Source organism: Malaya genurostris, chromosome 2 (genome assembly GCF_030247185.1).
Source record: "Malaya genurostris strain Urasoe2022 chromosome 2, Malgen_1.1, whole genome shotgun sequence".
In the NCBI taxonomy this organism is placed as follows: domain Eukaryota; kingdom Metazoa; phylum Arthropoda; class Insecta; order Diptera; family Culicidae; genus Malaya; species Malaya genurostris.
In genome coordinates, this window is record NC_080571.1 from 253628987 (window position 1) to 253646870 (window position 17884).

General features: G+C 35.0%; 1 protein-coding gene across 7 annotated transcripts in view; it reads left to right on the forward strand.

Moving 5' to 3' along the window:
* The first annotated feature begins 3150 nt into the window (after nt 1-3150).
* LOC131429534 (probable WRKY transcription factor protein 1) overlaps nt 3151-17884 on the forward strand; it is an 85086-nt gene continuing 70352 nt past the window's right edge. For 2 of the 7 annotated variants that reach the window (XM_058593712.1, XM_058593717.1), the window contains exon 1: nt 11620-11798. The gene's annotated coding sequence lies outside the window, so the exon portion shown is untranslated. Of the gene's footprint in view, nt 3290-3780; nt 3801-11617; nt 11799-17884 lie in introns of those variants that run through there. The other 5 variants (XM_058593713.1, XM_058593714.1, XM_058593715.1 and 2 more) reach the window with 5 other exon arrangements.

Here is a 17884-nt window from a genome sequence, read left to right on the forward strand (position 1 = left end):
ATTAAGATGAAATCAGGCATCCCTGCAAGCAGCTGATCGGTGTTGACAAACGAGGGGAAACCAACTAGTAAAAAAACTTTCACATAACACAAGGGGTGTACCGATAGTAAATAGTTCGCGCAGTACAATATAGGTGGAACTAGTGCATCACGAAAAAATATTTTTATAAGAATTTACTCATACTGTCATGTCTGTTAGTCTGTGGTACTACCTTAAACTAACAGACATATCAATCTTGAATAACATCTTCTTGTCTAGACAGCCCCAGTCGACTTGGATTAATCAAACCTGATTTCAGATGATATTGTCAGATTTAGGTTACGTTTCATGATTTGATTTTTATGATTAAAATTGCAGATGTAGAGACGCAGTAAGTCTTTCAACAAAAGTGTTTTAAAATTTTTGAATATATTGATGCCGAACAGATATCATGTTTAGTGAATTATCTGACGATGAATTGACACGTTCTAATGTAGGACCAATTATTTACTTATTTTTCAGATTTTCATATCTCCATTTTCACTCGCATTGATCGTTCTGTATAGCTAATGTAGAGTTCTAATTTCATTTTTTTTCATAGAATTCTAATTTCATTCAACGAATTGGGATACAAACGAATACAATATTCTCGCTTCGGCTCGAAAAAGCAATACAGCAGAAAAACAGTTCGACAACTGTGCAATACTGCACTTATTCTCATCTTACCCTTTAAGTCAAGGACTTTAAACAGGCAGCGCAGCAGGGCTCACTTCAACCAATGGTTACAGTATATGAGGCTGTTATATAAACAACATAAACCTTATAGTTGTTTGATTTTGATTCTGATTCCTGAACTTTTCGATTATTTTTCGAACATCACAAATCCCTCACAATTCTTCCTAAACATTCTAGAACCCACTAGTCTTATCTTATTCCTCCTAAACTCGTCTAAATCGTGTTTGAGTTCAGACAAAGTTTAGAGTGATGTCTCCGTACCCTGTGAGACAAAAACGACAGATGGGTAACGTCACAGACATACCTGGAGGACGTGAATACGACTAACCTTGGCCTGCTTCGTTCACTCTTTCGAATCGTTCGTTTCGTTTCAGGTTATTTATTTATTTAAATATTAACTGTTCTCTTTATAGGTATTGTGTCTTTTAGAAAAATGTTTTTAAAATTGAGTAAAATGGCGCAGCGGGCGGTTTTATACCCTATAAGAAAAAAACGTCCATTGGAAGTCCTCCGGTTTGTTGTTCTCTTTCCTACAAAAGTAGTGGTAAAGTTGAGTGTTTCCTTCATATTAACAGAAAATGTGTTGTTATTCTATGTGAAGTAGAAGTATGTGGTGTATGTAATGTTTATTGAACAAATAGGTGGTTAGAAATTTCCACAATTCTCCAGTAAAGCTAGTCCTTCTCATATTGAAAATGGCTCAACAATGGACCCCTATCTGCCAGGTTTGTTGAACGAAAACTATGGTACTCGGTTGAATGGTCTTTTTCGGAAAACGAAAGTCCAGGATCGGCCTCCCGTTGAACGATTTATTGGACATTCATCGAATCAACTGTTAATCGTTTTGGATCAACGGAGGACTTCCGTTCCACTTTTTTTTTCTTAGAGTGCATTTTCACGTGTAAAGAGAACACGATAAGCGGCCCTTACACGAGAGTTATTTTTATCATTTTTAATGATGACTAAGTAATGATGTATTTCAAATTTGATAGAAATCTCGTCATTACTGCACCATACACGTTCATTAAAATGATATTGTTTTTTAGTAATGACATTTTTAATGACTCGTGTAAGGGCCGCTATATAATTACAGCGGAACGCGTTTCAAAATTTCTTTTCACGCTCATTCAATGTTACTCTCAAGTGAGTAATATTTACTCACTTTTGATTATCTAGTTCAAATGTCAAAAAGTGAGTAGAACTTTAGAAGAATGAGTAACTTCGACTCAGTTTCTAAATCGACAACAAGCTTTACTCACAGAGGTTTGAAAACGTTGTGTAAAAATTTACGTTCACTGAACTTTTCCCTTTGTCGAAGGCGGAACTTTTCCCTTTGTCGGAAGCGGTACCAGATTATAAGGGCACATAACCAAGATGCTGCAATTCGCGCAGGTTGAAGACGATAAGAAAGTGTTCAGTCATATAGCAAGTATTTAATTTATTTTTGCTACATAAGAATACATCAGAGCATTTCTACGAATGCTGTACAAAATGCCAGTACGTGGACAACGTAGGAAGACAGACGGATCCTTTCCAATGACCGATGAACCGGTAGCGGCTTCCTTCATTCGTTGGATAGAAGTAAGTCAGAATTATTTAAAGCAAAGAATTTCTTATTCGAATCCCTTATTCAATTCGAAAATATTGAGTCATATTTTCTCACTCGAGCTAATTTTACCATTTGTAGAACTGAGTAAATGTTACTCAGAATTGGACAAATACCATATTTACTCAAAAGATACTAAACAGGCTTTACTCACTATACACCCTCATTGAACATAACTCAAAATTGAGTGACACATCACTCAAATTCATTAAAAGTGCACGTACTCTAAACTTGAGTTACCACCTATCTACTCGTTTTTGAGTTAAGGGACGAAATTGTCAAAACTTTAGTAATTTTTACTCAAAATAAGAAAAAAAAATTTGAGTAAATTTGATTCATGGAAAACGACGTATTCTAGCATTCTTTATTTCGATAAGAATATTCCGAGAATGAAATCGCTTTAAACTGCAAGAAGTATTTTTTTCACTCAAATATTTAAAAACTCAACGTTAACTCTAATGTATGAATAAATGCGAGAGAACTCAAGGCAACGAGTTTACTTTACTGAAATCTGAACTCAAATTTTGACATAATGTTCCAGTTTATGAATTTGAGTAATCGCAACTCAAACCATGAGTTATGTTCAAAGAACGTGTAGAGTAGTTTCACTTTTAACGAAAGTGAGTGAAATTGTACTCACTTTAGAGTAATATTGAACGAGCGTGTTATATCTTTACATACCAACCCTGATTCACGCGTCAGCTGACGAGTGACAGTTTTCATCAAGGCCCACTTTTGACAGTTGCTCCTCCATCGAAACCGCCATTTTGTGGTTTTTGGGTGTTGAAAATTGCTTCCGCTACGTGTGTATTTAATCATTATCTCTCGCTCTCTACTACGCAACAGCCGTATTGGGCCGTCTCGTTCGCTCTATTTGCCACTGTATTTTTTCCTAGCGATTCGATTCGAAGTTGGTTCGATTTTGCTGACTGAAAATCTTTGATTTTCGCTTGCTTTTTTGCGTATCAGGTAATGAAACTGGTGTTGAATATGTCCATTTGCGCGGCGGTATTCGCGATTAAGTGAAGTTTCAGATGAAAAGTGTTGGGAAAGTGCTCATTTGTCCATAAAAGTTTCTTGGTTCTTTCGAGAAAAAAGGGAGATTTCTTTTTTCCTTGTTCCTCTTCTCACTCGTACCTCTGACGTCTCTCTGTGTGTGCGAGTCGCTTGTTCCATCGAGTCGCAGCAACAGCAGAAAAAAAGATCGTGAAACTCTTTGCCAACCATCAGCAGTGTTTGCAGAAATCTATTTTCCGTTTCGTTTACGTTTACACCAACACAGGTTCTTTTATGGCCCCAGATGAGAAACGTACGGAAAATAACGGAACGAAAAATCAAAACGAGCCTCTGGCACAACTACCAGCAGTAAGGATATCGGTCTGACAGGTCGTTGGAACAGATTTCTAGTTACTTTTTCGATGGTGCATATCTTTTCAGATAGTTTTAATTCATTGTTAGAATTTTACCACTTTTGGAGTATGTAAGTAGAACAAATTATATATATTTATTTTTGTGTTTTTGTCTAGTGATTGACAATCAGAAATCACGAACGAAACATCGAATAAGTGCTGTCTAAGTATTTACAAAACGAATTTACGTCTGGGTTAATAAAAAAACAAAGTGCTTAGGAATTTGCGGACATAATTGACCAATTTGATCAAAAATGTATCTGTTTTCCGGTTTGCATCCCGGAACTGTTCAACGCACAATGGATCCTAAAACGTTTGACACATCACAACTAATGTTGGTATAATAAGTAATTCATCCGACGATTTTTGAATCATCTTCTGAACATTACTTTTGAAATTTGCTGGATCAGAATCTGTAGCTCTCAGAAAGATTAATAAATTAGAATTTGTGCAAGACCAATAGTTCCTGATAGTTGAAACTTGACGCCACCTGACTAGATTTATTTTTCGATCAATACAAAACTATTGCCGGAATACGCTACACTTCAATCGTTTTCATCCCATGAAACTCTTTTTGGTTTGCATTACTAAACTGTATGACATGCGATGAGCGATTCCTGGAAGTAAGCATTTGATTAACTGAATCATTTGGAGGCAACGTTTTAACGTCACTCATTACGTGGTCTATTTTTTGTACTAAGTTACAGTGGCCAAAAACCCACTACTTTCTAATTTGTAAAACGTACATAAATTTCAAATGCTATAATTTTAAATATGAATTAGATACAAATTGACAAATCAAGTGTTTTAGAAGCTGTCAATTCAAAATTTGAAAAAGTAAATTCTTGCGGAATTCGTTAGAAAAGAGTAGTTTATCAGTTTGACGTAAAATGACAAAAAACCTTTTAAGTTGTTGATCTACGAAAATGTCAGCAGCTTTTAAAATCCTTTAGCAACTAAACCCTACCGTACAGCATACAATACAAAGTACGAATTGAATGAATCAAGTTGTATTGGTGGTGGCACACATCTATTTTCCCGAAGCAACCCCCTTTCATAATGCACAACAATTCTCGATACCTGCCTACCCATGGCAGTCAGTATGATTTCAATCATGTATGAATGTGTGTGTGTGTATAAGTGATGTTTGTAGCTGCACACAATCACAGTAATTAATGACTGCACATCATAACACAAATCGTCATAGGCTGGTTACGAATCACAGTGAACAAAGGGCGTAGTAACCGAAATCGATTAGATTGAAAAAAAAATGGTGGTTTTTTATATTTTCTCTCATGAAACAAATACTAGCATACAGAAAACATGTAAAATTGTATTTTGTAAAAAGATCGGTCATTAATGATTCATGGAGGAATCATAAGACAAAATTTAATATTCACAAAAGTGAAAAATGAATGAGTTCCTATTTAAAGTTATTAACCACTGTTTCTAGTACTTCCGGAACTATAAGACCTTTTATTTCAGCATAGGTTTGTGAAAATCGGTTGAGCATCATGTTCGGAACTACTTTGACTAACACATCACTCGCTAAGTCATTCCAATGATGCTTCTCTAACTTCTGGAAGCCGTGTCTGTAGAAAGATTTGTCTTTTGTCTCAAAATAGACTTCGCATTCAGCAATTGCTCCTTCGTTTGAGTTGAATTTCTTACCGGCGAGCATTTTCTCACCAAATCAGTAGCCATTGGGGGCCAGATCTGGACTATACGGTGGATGACTGTGGTGCCTTTGGACGATTCGAACGTAGTTCACCGACTGCAGTCCACTCAGATGATGATCATTTTTATTTCGGAGTGAAGTGATGGATCCATGTTTCATCCATTGTCACATATCGACGGAAAAATCCGATTTATAACTTGTAAACAGCTTCATCTACAAATAAATGATATCTAGAAGTGAAAAAAATTACTGAAAGCGTTGTTTGAATATTCGTCAAAAGCGATCAATTGTTTGCTCATAAGTTAAACTTTTTGCCCCTTTTTTCATTGAGAGCATTTTTTTATCTGTGCCATAATTTTTTTTTTAGATTCCAAATATGAATGAACAATATTTCAATGTGAAAGCATCATATTTCTATGTGGAACACATTTTTGTTTTTTATATACGGGTGCCAATTAGAAATTCAAGGGTAAATATAAGTACAAATGTGGCCAGCTTTTGAACACTTACAGCTCAGTCAGGTTAGTTTCAATCAGTAATATTATTTCACCAATTGGATTGGAATACATGAACATTCAAATCAATACGTAGATTGGAAATATGGAAATAATGTTGATTAATAGCTAGCAGTGTCCTATTTTGTCTGCCTAAAATCTCTGGCATACCGGCTTTCCCTAACGTAGGCGACGGTTTTGAAAGGGTAAGCGATATATCAATGGAAAAGCATCGCTCTGCTTGGTCAATCGATGCAAAAGCGAAACTGTTGGAAGCATGCGAATCTATAAATATAAGCGAAATTATAGCAAACGTTTCAGTCCTACGTGTAGCATGCCAGAGGTAGGTTGTTGCTAGACAGCAAAACGCATGACGCAAGACGTCGTTTTCGCCCGAAAAATTTACAACTACCCCAGGGTAAATTTCGAGGGCTTGAGATTAATTTCTAATTTATATAACAAGAACTCGATTAATAATGAGAAAAAGTTTATAACTTCAACTGAAAACGCAGATTGGTAGTAATGGTAGAGAAACTTAACGCCTATAAAAATAACTGCGTGCATACAAAACTTGAACACAAGCTTGGCGAAGTTTAAATATCTAAACCCGTATCGCAAGTTTGTACAAAGATTTTATTGCATACATTTGGGATATTGATGTAATTTCATCAGCTATAAAACGAATACAAATCAAGAAAAACATGTCTATATTCCAGGTTCGCGTGTTCGGTGTGGGTTCCTAATAAAGATCAATCTAAGCAGACTCTCGTGTAATTGTGGATTCAAAAGTGTGACGATTGATTGAACTGTTTGCTTGAAAATGTCGATCATTAGAAATTTTAGTTGCCTTGTTCCACATCAATGGCTCGAACAACTCCATGAGGCTGATCCTAGTAATTTTTGTTCTCATAGAAACATTGTTTATTCACACTTGGGTTGTTAAGCATTAAGCGTTTAAATTAATCAACCAAGAATAGTCCACCGTATATAGACATATTTTAGAAAACGCTCAAGCTTCTGGTTGCTACGTTCAAAAAACTATTCTCATTCTATACAAATCTGAAAGTACAAGAATAAACAATTTATAAAAGCATTATCAACTAACCCAATTCAATTCAACGATAATATCATTGTTTGAATAGAAGTGCAAAGTATTTACCCTTGACATTAGTTAGGAAAACTTTGTCGAAATATAGACCATAATGAGTAATATTTTACCGATTCCGTTTGAACTGAAACATTTGTAGTGATGAAATGAAACATTTTATCGATCTTTCCAGCTGTATTGAAGGACTCATTTTTCAAAATAGTGTGTATAATCCTTCTCTAATATTTGCTCGGTGAATACATGAAAATGAATTATACGAGCCTGAAATAAATAACACATCGAAATTACAGCTCTTTCAAAAATTCCTCCAAAGTGTTGGAAGAAAAAGGCAGGTGGGTAATGTCAGAGACATAACTGGATGACTTAAATACGAAGAAAATTGATATGCTTTTTCCACACTTCCGAATATCGATAATCGCACGTGCTAGTTGATCGATTTTGCAAAATTTCAATGCTTCACTTGCAGAATTGTAACGGTGCGAACATGAGGTGGAATACACTAGAGCAAAAAATAATAGAGGTGTGAAGGGAGCAAAACTGATTACGATGATATCAAAAATGCAATGTTCAAATTTATTCATAAATTCATTTAAAGTTAAAAAATTCACAACAAATCGTTTGTGGCCGTCTAGAATTTCTAAATTCAAGTTTGAACTTTATATGACATTAATTTCAATAATTTACTTACCGAACCCGTCTCGGGAACACAAATTTATAGTAATGTCATATACCATTCGACTCAGCTCGACGAACTGAGCAAATGTCTGTGTGTGTGTGTGTGTGTGTGTGTGTGTGTGTGTGTGTGTGTGTGTATGTGTGTATTTATGTAACAAAAATATGCACTCACTTTTCTCTTTTCACAAACTAAGATTCAAATGAAACGTCTCATGGTCTCATAGCTTGCTATTAAATTTCATTTGGATCTGACTTCCGGTTCCGGAGTTACATGGTAATATGTGAAAATTAGGGGAAAAGTGCACTCAATTTTCTTTCAAACTAATTTTCTTCGCAAACTAAGATTCAAATGAAAGGAAAATTGCGAATCTCAAGAGTATTTTTTCACAAACGATGGTCAAAAACAGGTACAAATCCCATAAAACTGTCTGATAAATTCTTCTAGTTGGCAGAAATTGATAGTTTGTGGGCACAAAGACTTAATTCGGCCCCACTGGTACCCACTTTTTTTGTTCCGGAAGCACCGAAAGAGGTGCAGAAAAACTTAAAAAATAGAACTCACTTCGATTTCTCGGCGATGCTTGAACCGATTTTCACATATCTTGATTTGAATTAAAGTTCATATTTTCTTTAAAGCTGCTGTGAAATTTCATCCGGATCCGACTTCCGGCTCCGCAGTTACAGGGCGAGGAGTGTCAAAGTTCGCCATATAGAATGACAATATGTACCACACCGAAAGAAGAAGAAAACACAAAACAAACGATGCGTGCTTTGTTCTATTCACGCTATGAAAAAATCGGAACGGTTATAAATGTCTGTTACTAGTGTGTAATATTGGTAAAAGACGGTGCTGCGATTGAATAAATCTATAGCATTTTTATAATGAGTATGACTGAAAGAATAAACGAACGTCAATGAATTTAAATTGATTTGAAAAAATATGAAATTTTCACATCCGCTAGTGCAGTAATACCGTGCCGGTAGTGTAGTGATGTCAATAATAATAATAGTAATAATAATAATACCAATAATAATAATCCTACTACATGTTTTATGCTGTTTAGCTTGACTTACATATGCTAAAGTAACAGAAACCCAGGTTCGCTTCGTTTGTTAGATTTCGTTTAATTGAATTAACCGAAATAGAGTATGAGAAAGTAAGTCTAGGTTTAACTAGGCTCAAAACTGTTCCAATTTTTAGGTCATATTTGTTGCTGGCAAACAAATCTACTTCGGCTATACCGGTCATGTGAATACGGTTTCGGAAGAATTGGAAGTGGTGATTAAAAACTGCAAAAGGGTCTCACTCACTTTCCTTCAAGATGGCCAAATCGATTTTCACAAACTTATAGGTTTAAAGGTAAAGTTTTACAGAACACTTCTTCCGGTTGCGGAACTACAGGGTAAACAAAATTTGTAGAGTTTGTTAGTTTAAATCCGTACAAACTTTCCTATTTCTATTCAATGAACAGTTGTTTTTGCGAATTCCAGAGTAATATTTTTGATGTAATGAGTAATGTGAGAAAGGCATAATTACCAGTGGCGTCTCGTGACAAATTTTTTGGATTGTGCACTACTTTTGTGGTATGATATCAGATGTAACAATTAATTGTAAGTAAAAACTAAAGATTGAGGAATCGATATTCGTTTGTGGTTTTCAGTACAACGAAATAACGATACACTTTCGAATGAGATTTTTTTTATTGAACTTTTTTTTGTATCAAAAATTTAATAGAAGAATTCGGTTCTCTCCGTCGAACAAATCTGTCAATAACTAAATCAATGAAACCGCTTCGACGTTGCAACTGGAGACAGCATTTTGGTTTTATCTGCCATAAGCATAAGCCACTGCTGCCACTCCTGAAGGTGTGCATATAAATTCTCACAGAGCCAAATATGCCAGAAAGAATAACAAATCTCAAAACTGAACTCAGTGATTCTTTTTCTTCTGGAATCTGTATATGAGATCTGTGTAAATACTCGCAATTTCGGCGAACACAGAATTTAAAAAATAATTTAATGCGGAAAGAGTTGCAGTGATTTCCTTCAATTTGACCAGTTGTGTAGTGCACGAGATGCACATGACGACGAGACGCCACTGATCATTACACCACTAGGTGGTTTAAAACAGGTTTTTTGTGTATTCCAACCGAATAGTCTTCTTCTTTCTGAGAGCCGCGGTTCTATTGAATGGCTCGTGAACGTTCGCCCATCACTAGCTCAGACTACACGAACCACGGTTTCCAAATTTGAGCGGCAGAACGGATAAACCAATGTTCGTAGCTTGACTATCATTTATTGAATTAATGAGAGCCAAGGAGCCTCTTGAGAGCGTCGGTTCAACTTTGAAGAGCCGTGGTTCGTTCGCTCGTTGCTACGAGTCAGATCAAATGAACGGCTCGTGAGCGCTTGTCCATCACTAATTAAGGGGGGGTAGGGTCTAAATGATGAAAAATATCATCATTTTTGAGAATTTTTTTTAGAGTTATCGTGCAACAAAATAAATTCAAATTTTTTGCATGATAAAAAGCATCATTCGAACAACATTTTGAATTTTTTTCGTGAAAAATATTGAGAAATAAGTCGGTGAAGAGGTATTTTTGAGAACGGTTTTTAAAAATCATGATTTGCGGTGTCCACTGTATCTCAGCGCAGACTGATAAGAAATCAACAAATCAAAGCAGCATAGATAGAGTAGAAGTTTTTCTATACCCCAACGTTTCTGTTTGATTTTTTTTTTTAATTTTTGGTGGTTGTTCAAAGTGAAAACTACGATTTTTCACGAAAAAATTCGCCATTTTGTAGCTGGAAAACCTCCCCAAAGTAACAAACAAGGAAAAGGAAAACGTTGGGGTCTGGTTTTCTATATGTAGAAAGTGTGTGCAAAATTTGAAAAAAATTGGTTCAGTAGTTTTTGAATGACGATGGACACGGACTTTCAAACCCTGCTTTCGAGAAAAACGAGTTCAAAGTTTTTTGGAGCCCGTAGGGTCTAATATTTTCACAAAATCATATTTTTTCTTTTGTATTATTTTATAATGAAACATTTCAAGAATGTTTTGTCAAGTTTTTAAGTCGATCGAAGCAGAAATCTTGGACCTGTGTGCCGAGCTCTTATCTTTTCGCAGTATGAGATAAGCAAAGATAAAGGCGCATAACTTGCCGAGTTTCTCTTCGATACGCTTGAAAATTTCACAGAAGATTCATGAAATGTTTTATTATGAGAAAATACAAAGAAAATAATAAAAAAATTTATTAAAATGATTTTTCAAAAGTGTTAGACCCTACCCCCCTTAAACTCATCATCATTTGAGTAGATATAACTTACTAATTATTCGATATAACCTACCTTCAAGTATAGGTATTAAGTAGTTTTCTGCTTCAATTAAAATTTATATAATGTCTAAGTATATATATATATATATATATATATATATATATATATATATATATATATATATATATATATATATATATATATATATATATATATATATATATATATATATATATATATATATATATATATATATATATATATATATATATATATAATCGGGTTTAGTTAACAAAATGTAAAATTGTAGAATTTTATTTAATTACTACTTATATGGAGCAATTAAATATTATTTTCGAAAACATCAATTTATTTGTTAGCTTCGTGTACACTTTAAATTAAACTGTAGAAAAGAGGGAATATTTGCAATATTTATAAACTTGTTTTATTTTGACGTTCAAGCCAACTTCTACCGCAGTTACGCCCTTTCTGCAGTTCGAATCAAACCAAACCAAGAAGTCACAAACCCAACTGCGGCAAAACAGAGATTAAAAATCATTGCAGGTCTGCCGTTTCGGGCTGTTGTTGTTGTGTGTAGTCTCGTGTCAGCGTTGATGTGTATTGGTGCCGCTTCTCCTGCTGCTGCTGGTTTCTCGGTAGTTCCCACTATCATCAAAGTACAACACCGTGACTCTGAATTGAAGCAACGTAGAAAAAAAACGTTCAGTCGTCTTCAGGCACTTTTGAGTAACCCGTGTGCGTAAAATTTCGCGATCGTAAAAATCGTCTCGGTGTAAAAAATTTGCTGCTGGGTGGAAAATTTTCCTTCCTCTATAGGTAACACGAAATGAAAAATGAAGTGCACTCTTTTCACGTATTTCAGCGGATATGAAATTTATGCCAGTGCGTGCGTGCGTGCGTCTGTGCGGGTGTGTGTGTGTTTTCATGTTGCATTATTTTGCACGGCGTAGTGGCAATCGGCGGAGATTGCGTAAATTATCAGTGCGAAATTTGGTGATTCCCCATACGTGCTATTCCAATTTATCTGAAAGCTGAACAATTATCACTGAAAGCCATAACCAGTTAGTTGACGATAAAATTGTTGTTTTTGGATTATACAAAGCAGCAAATTCGACTCTCCCCGAGATGTGTAAGATGTGAAGCTTTCTGCGAGATATAGAGTCGAATCCCACGGTGAAGATTTTACTGTTTCTGATTTCGATTTTCGCCGTTTTGCTTAAGCAAAGTTACTCGAAAACAAAATTCAGCAACGAATCCTCGTCGACGTAACCGAAATCAGTCACGTCTCTCTCTCTCTCCCCATTCCTATCAACAGAGAATGGTGCCCCCCAAGGAATACGAGGCAGCTGACGACGGATGGCAGTACATAGGCGTTGAATGTGTTCGTAAAAGTGATAACTGTTTCGTTTTTGCACAATTAACTAGATAAACAAGTGATGAAGGCGATCAGTGTGGAAGCGGAGTTCCCTATGCAAATTGATTTTAAGGATAGTAGAGTTTGAAATCGTTAATATGTAAAAAGTGTAACAAACGGTTTGGAGTTACAAAATTTTTATTATACATTAAACATGAGGCGATGAGTCACAGATTGATGTATCAAATAATGATTGGTACCAGGAAACTAGCGATGAACAGATGAATCATTCTCTCTACGGAACAGAAGATCTTTGAGTTGGATGTTTTAATCAATTACATGTTTCTTGACAGAAAAAATCGAAATCTGAAGCCACAAGTGTCGTGAGTCCATCGTTATGCTACGTCGTCTCAATGCACTGTTCAGGGTGTCAAGTGATCGGGAAAAGGTCGGGAATTGGGTTCCACCGGGAAAAACCAGGAAGTTCAATGCGAGAAATATTACTAGCCCAAATATGAGTAACAATTTTCAGCGTCATGATTTTTTTCAGTGAAAAGTAGGAGACAATACCAAATTTCGTGTTTGAGTGAGAAGTTTAACAGAAGTTTTAAATCGAATCAGAAAGCACCAGAGCTTTTTTAGTTGTTATCAATAACAGTGTAATGAAAAATAAGGATAATGTTGATACTTTTGCTGGATTTTTATTAAGTTTGAGAATAGGTTTTCAAAACATTTGCAAAATTGTTAGCAGTCTCATGGTAACATCGGAAAATATTTTAATAAAATTATGAATTAAATTTTATAAATTCAGGGTTGTTACGGTCGCGCGAATTTTAAGAAACAACATTTTACATTTGTGAATCACTTGTTTGAAAAAAAAAGTTCTTTGCGAATTTTTGAAGCTTGTGAGTTTTATGAAACTCGAAAAAATTAACATGAACGAACGTTTCAGCAATTGCTCGAGCTGGCCGAATTGGTGAATTTTGGTGAAACCAAAATTTACGAGAAAGCGGTTCTAGAAAATATTTTCTTCAGTGGAAAAAATTTTGAAATTATACTTCAAATTCTGGATTTTATAACACATAGTTACTCTGACTACATGTCTGAGACCCAGCATGGATTCATGCCAAAGCGTTCAACTTCCACAAATTAAGTAACCTACACTTCCTTTATCATACCTTCTTTATGAGTACGACTACAAGTAGATTCTATATACACCGATTTCGCTGCTGCGTTCGGCAAAATCATTCATCACATAACGATCTCAAAGCTGAGTAGACGGGGTTTTAATGGATCATTTTTGATTTTTTTGCAATCATATCTAATTGGTCATGAAATGATAGTGAAAATAGAAGGCTCAACATTTGCTGTTACTCTGGAGTTCCTAGGAAGTCACCTTATTGTATATCAACGATCTAAATTTTTCGATCAAGTGTATGAAACTATCGTTCGCTTATATTAATTTCATACAATCACATCTGCAGCTGACTCAGTTTCTCAGTTGGATAATTTAACTAATTGGTGTAACATCAACAAAATGGTTCTAAATGCCGCTAAATGCTCCGTCATCTCTTTTTGTCGCAAAAAGTCTGTATTCAAGTTCAACCATAATATTTCTCAAACTATTCTCGAGCGTGCATCGTCTGTTAAGGACCTGGGTGTTCTTCTGGATTCCAAGTTAAATTTTAAGGAGCACATAGAGTTTACTATTTCCAAAGCCTGCAAGCTATTAGGATTTATTTCCATCGTTACTGAAAAATTTGTCTGATGTACATTGCTTGTACGCTGATAAAAATTCTTTCGACTTTCACTTCATGTATCACGTAACGTTATCAAGAAATTGTCAAGAATTTTCCATACTTCTGAGAGTATAAATTAACGAAGGACATCGGAAAAGATGGAGAATAATCATGAAATCGTTTACTTGGGTTTGCTCAAAGTGACGTGTTGTATGCGGACTTATTTATTGTGTTTATATGACAAACTTATGCAGATTTTCAAATTATATTTAAGTGGATTTTCATACTCTCGGAAAGTATCGCCTGCATTAAAAACAGTGATGTAATGCTTCGCTCGAATATCACGCGTTTTAGTGTTCAACTTTGCGCGGATCTCGTGCGTTTTAGTTTTCGACTTTCGATTTTTTGAAAAATTCATAGAAGATAAACTAGTTGGGCTATTTGGAAATAAAACTGGCTAGAAAGCAGTGGAGTTCATTTTAAAGAATTCGTACTTTCTGGTTACTCCACGAAAGATGCTTAGCACTTAGAACCCTATTAAGAAAAATATAAATCGATATCTTGTGCTTTTCTGCAAATCTTATTTGATTTATTTACTCATCAATGCATTGAAATATTAACTATTATCTGCCGTCGTTAATCGGAAAGTGGGAACCAGGATAGCCAGAATCGGTTTGTTTAGCTGCCGTCTGACAATGGCTATCGATTTGTGTAGCTTTTAGTCTAGTTAAATTTTTTTACGGTTTTTGTTTCGCCACTTTAAGTGATGGTATACAATATTTAACACACTTTACCCTATAACTCCTGAATCGGAAGTCGGATCTGAATGGCATTCAGGAATATCGAGCCCGGATGAAATTCAGGAATTCACACACAAACATACACACACAGCCATTGTCCAACTCGACGAACTGAGTCGAATCGTATATGACATTTGGCCTTTCGGGTCAATTTTTACTATTCGATTTTCAAGTGTTTGCATAACCTTTCTTTATGAGAAAGGCAAAACGGGAAATTGAAATCGGCAATCCACTTACCATCTTGGAAAAAGTATTGCCCAGTGCAAAACTTTTTTTCTGTCATCAATTGTTTTTAGCAGTACGTGTTGTTGTGTTGCCTAAAATGTAATATAATAAAGAACATCAAACGTGTATGTCCTTTTCCGCAATTTTCGAAATATTCCCGATAATTTGACAGACAGCTGCTCGATATTTATCTGTATTGTATACAACATTTTCAAACCGGTAGAAGATGCTACAAGAACTCGTATCTCTCAATGCATGAACCGTGAGAGAATTTTTCTACATTTCTTCTCTCCACTTCATACTCTGAGTATTTCACGGCCCTTATAGTCTGGTAATAAAAGGTGCTGTGTGGAATTTACCAAGAGAGAATCGCAAGTTGACAATTATCGCATAATGCTAGGTTGCAATCTTTCAAAACCCTTGTGTGGAGCATTCACAGACATTTTCATAGACAAAGGTTATATGCACATAGTTAGAATAAGCGGCAATAGTAAAATGGTTCTATCGCAATTATCAACTGCGCGTATAGAATCGGATCGCGAAACGAGAATGCTTCAGAGAGAATTTCCACAGCAGCGTGGTAACCTTTGATTCTCAGACAGATCATCGAGAGAAATTCGCTCTCTCACTGGTGTCTATTCTATGTTAAATGAACCATGTCGGTTTTTTGTTGCTGCGATGATATCCGGTCTTTTTTTTTCATTTGAATTTAAGTTCAAAGAAATTTGATGCTGTGTGGAATCCTTAACCAAGAATTGATCCATTGGGTTCCTGCTTCTATGTCGTAAAAGGCAACAATTGCAGGATTTTTTTCCTTTCAGTTATCAGATTTTACTAAATTATCTTTTCATTCAACTTATAAATTTCCAGTTAGCTTCGGAGAAAAGTTTTATTTGGTAGTTTTTCTTCTTCCATGTCCCATGCTTGTGTATTTCAAGATTATGAATTGAAGAATAAAAATGAACTTTTGCGCAGATCCGTTAATATTATAATGTTAATAGCAAAGATAACATTTATCAGTATATTGAATAAGTAGTAGAAAAATACTTGTTTGTTTGATAAATAATATTTTTTTCTCGATGGTCGGCTGCCCAAATCAACAAATAAAAGCAATTAACAAGACGCGCGTGAAATCTGTTGACCTTTGTTTGGTGATTTAAAATGATTTGTTATATTTTATGGAATATGTCACTATAATGAATCAACTATTTTATCTAAATCCTATTCACTCGTTTATTTTGTAGCAGATAATTCCATTCAGAAAAAAATAGGGAAGTTACGCGACAGTATTTCAAATTTTCCTTCAGTTTCCTCGAATAAGTACTGTGAATCAAGATTTCCCGGGACTTAAGTATCGAAAATGCATCCGAGCATCTTGAAACCGGAACATACTGAGTCGCGCGTAAAAGTTAGTAAAAATTTCAGTATTGATATTATTCGCGCGCGACTCAGTATGTTCCGGTTTCAAGATGCTCGGATGCACCACTAAACTCACTGACTTCCCGAGTGAACGTTTCAACAATATCATATATTGAAGTCCCGGGAAGTCTTGATTCACAGCTCTTATTCGAGGAAACTGAAGAAAAAATTGTAATACTATTGCGTAAAGAATAAAAACTTCCCTATTTTTTATAAATGAAACTACGTGATACAAAATAAACGAGCGAATAGGATTTAGACAAGAAAGTTGATTCATTGCATTGAAATATTCTGAACAGTTATTATAAAATCATTTTAAATCACCAAACAAAGGTCAACAGATTTCACACGCGTCTTGATTCTTTATTATTTCCGCTTCATTATTTTAATTATTTATTAAAATTATTAATTGTTTATATTGGTTGATCTGGGCAGCCGGCTGCCGAGAAAAATATAAATTTATTGTTTGAAATATTAATATCAAGTGTTTTTTTTACTATGTATTCAATATACCGATATATGTTATCTCTGTTATTAACTTTGTAATATAAACGGATTTGCGCAATGGTTGATTTTTATCATTCATTTTATAATCCTGAAAGACAATCAATAACATGGAAGAAGAAATCATTCCTAATAACATTTTTCTCCGAAGCTAGACGGAAATTGATAGGTTGAATGAAGAGATAATTTAGTAAAATAGAGTAATCAGAAGTGAAACATTGAAAATATCTGATAACTGAAAGGAAAAAGAAACTCCTGCAATTGTCGCCTTTTACGACAAGGAAGCAGGAACCCAGTGGATCTATTCTTGATTCATTTTTTTCCGCCGGATTCCACACGGCATCTAGGCTGGTACAGTCCGGAGAGAGCTAATAGGTACTATCAATCTCCTAGTGGACCCCAGCCCCTTATAATTTTCTTTTCTTTTTGAGGTTAATTTTATCAGTAGCATCCGACAAATCAGGAAATTACAACTAAAACAATTTACAAGCAAAACTTAAAGTTGTTGATAAAAAAAAAGTCCTTTTTATACTAGAATATGATTCTACAGATAAGAAATAAATTTGCTCATAACGATCTTTTTCATAAGGGTTGCAGTTCTCGAGATATTTAGACATGAAAACCGAAGGACCCGGGTTTTTTGTTGATTTGCACCGTTTAAACAAGTCAAACGCGATTCTAAAAATACGAGGAAAGTTAATATAAATAATCAAATTGCTCATTCTGAATTTTCCTTATCTCGAATTGAAATAGTCAGGCACCGTATAACCGATATCAGTTTATGAATCTCGTTCGATATTCTACACCTTTTCCCTAATACACGATGAACCAAAGTATTGTGAAATATGTTTTGACATTTAT